We start from the raw sequence: 2,731 nt of genomic DNA, 5'->3' as shown, positions 1-2,731 counted from the left end.
GGTCCCTACTCCCCACTGGTCCTAATTACACACCCTGATATACACTTTGATCTACAGGCAATATATCTACATTTTCTTGATTAGGGTATCCATCTCCACCCTTGATTTATCACAATGCACTCCCCTCTTGGTGATTGCATCCTTGTTTTGGCCAGTATTTTAACTCCACACTTGCCCTATTCAACACAACTAGAAACAACAGGCGGTGTGCCTCTCAATAAAGTTTTTCGCATTGAAGAGACAGTTTATCTCTCCAATGCGCATGCGCAGAAAATGTGCCACTTCTCTCCGTCTTTGGAAGACAGCTCCATTCTGGAAGGTGTGTCGCGTTACTCGAGACTAACTATTCTACTGAGCCTAGATCGCCTAGATAAGGTGCACATGATGTGGCAGTGGCCTTCTGTCCATATAGAAGTGTTATATGTAATTTTGAGCTGAAAAGCTCTTTCATAGACTTACGAGTGCCGCAGCATGAGTAATGATCGTTCATTTTCTCACAAACAACATGCAGCCTGCCCTTTTTTCTAAATAGTGATACATGCTTTTTTTGTTTTGCAGTGTGTTTTTTACACAAATCAGCAGCCGCCATGGCACATCACTGCCTTTAATAATTGAGTCCCCCCAGATTGTTATTATCAAACATCAACGCGGGTTCCTCACATTAACATGTAAAACCTGCGGTTTGTTTTGGTTTTTTTAAAAAAATAGCTTGAGCTTGTTTACAATAATTGTTGTGCAACCTTTCATCTTCTAGCAGTTGCCCTCAATATAGTGACTGCCTCCTTTTTTCTTGAAATTACTAGGACTCGTAAGATACGCATTTAATGCGTGCGAACAGGCGACCATAGCCTCCGCCCCATCCAGACCTTCTGGCTCATCAGTGCTAAGTGTTTCCGGCATTCCATTGCGGACCTGAACAATTTCTACACACAGCTTTGTGTTTTCAAAACAAATCCTGCCAGGTAACAAAATCTTCTCCATGTATAATATTGATTAACAAAGTCATGCTGGACCTGTGACTAATAAGTTGTTTCTATCACTATAGGTAGCCATTGTGCACCAGGTTTTGAAATCAGCTGAACATAAGTGAGTTGCTGTTCTCCACCTTTGTCTCCCTAGACATCCCTAGTGAAAAGTGAGACTCAGACGTATTCTATGTCCCATTCAACCATAAAGAATGAACTTTATGACACTCTTTAATTTGCCATTTTTCATTATTTTTAGAACAACATTTGCATCCCTAGTCAGACCGTTTTGTTGTCCTGAAGAAAGCTTGAAGCCTTTGAAAATTAATTCCTGAAGAAGATGACATTAGCATGCAAAGTACAAGCATTTGACTGAAAAACATCACAATCAGTCCTTCAAGCCAGAAACACCAAATCTGTGTTGACAGTGAAAATGTGTTGCATATTGATTATTGGACATAAACCGTCCTTTTGTATGTAAAAACTATTTTGCCAATATTAAGACTCATATCCAATTGGGCAACAATTTCACTGCCCTTTCTGTTGTCTCCCTGATCAATGTTTTTAACATGTTTCTTCTATTAAATTTTGTTTTAGATGTTTAATCCTGAGTGTGATTCTATAAAACTAGTTCAAATAATTCACTAGTTCCTTTTACTGAATAGGTCTTCCCTTTTCCTCCTCGCCTAAGGGAGGGTTAGCCTGGTTTCTCCTTTCCCCTTGCTTCTCAATCTACTTTGCCTTTTCAGTGCCAGGCCCCCCTTGAACAAAAAAGAAGGCTATTTGCCCTTTTTCTTTCTCTTCCCTCTCCATTTGATCCAACCTCACAGACTGCCCCCGGAGCCGTGGTTTACTGATCTTCTGAAAGAGGAGTGCCTTAAACTGCGTCAATCAGAACGGAAATGGCGTAGGACTTATGATCCCATTCTTAAAGCACAATATAAAATATGTTCAACTGCCTACTCAGTTAAAATTAAAGCTGCCAACAGGCAATATTTTACTACTGACATTGTATCCTCCATATCTCAGCCGAGGGCTTTATTTTCTATGGTCAAGTCCCTTGCCTTGACGGAAAGACTGACCTCTATGGTCACACCCACTCAAGAACTCCGCGATGCACTATCTCACTTCTTTCTCACGAAGATCGAGACTATTAGACAAAATATCTCTTCTACTGAGTGGGTGGCCCCGAACACCTCCTATTTCTTCACCTCTCATGTCTGCACCTAACATAATCAACACCTGGTACACTTTTCCAGCTTTTTCGGAGGAAGCAGTTCTGACGGCTATTAAGAAGATTAAATCTTGCTCCTCCTCAGATGCTATCCCTCTGAGGGTCATGAAAGAGATAGCCCTGTATCTATTATGGGATATCACAAATGCCATTAATAATTCCTTCCTGACAAGATTCATCCCACAGGAACTGAAATCAGCAAGAGTAGTTCCTCTTCTGAAGAAATCAACCCTGTAACCCCGCTATCCCATCCAATTTTCACCGCATTTCTCTTCTCCCTTTCTTGGCAAAGCTCTTAGAGTCACTGGTGTTCCCTCTGCTCTCTTCCCATCTTGAATCTACTAATCTTCTGGACCCAGTTCAATCCGGGTTCCGTCCTGGCCGAGGCACGGAGAGTGTTCTTGTCACCGTTTTGAACGACATGACCAGACTGGTGGACAGTGGTGGAGTGGGGGCCTTGATCTTGTTGGACCTGTCAGCGGCCTTCAACGCGGTCGACCACCCCATCCTGTTGTCGCGCCTTGCCCAGTTT

General features: G+C 42.3%; 1 long non-coding RNA gene across 1 annotated transcript; it reads left to right on the top strand.

The window, feature by feature from the left end:
• The first annotated feature begins 281 nt into the window (after positions 1–281).
• On the top strand, positions 282–1,570 carry LOC138516184 (uncharacterized). The gene is made up of 4 exons (XR_011282246.1): positions 282–319; positions 804–962; positions 1,046–1,135; positions 1,225–1,570. It is a non-coding gene; the product is annotated as an uncharacterized lncRNA (long non-coding RNA).
• The last annotated feature ends 1,161 nt before the right edge of the window (positions 1,571–2,731 follow it).

Source organism: Ambystoma mexicanum, chromosome 6q, assembly GCF_040938575.1.
Source record: "Ambystoma mexicanum isolate Mex_15411 chromosome 6q, UKY_AmexF1_1, whole genome shotgun sequence".
Lineage (NCBI taxonomy): Eukaryota > Metazoa > Chordata > Amphibia > Caudata > Ambystomatidae > Ambystoma > Ambystoma mexicanum.
The sequence above is the reverse complement of the archived record's forward strand: the minus strand, read 5'-3'. Positions and strand labels throughout refer to the sequence as shown.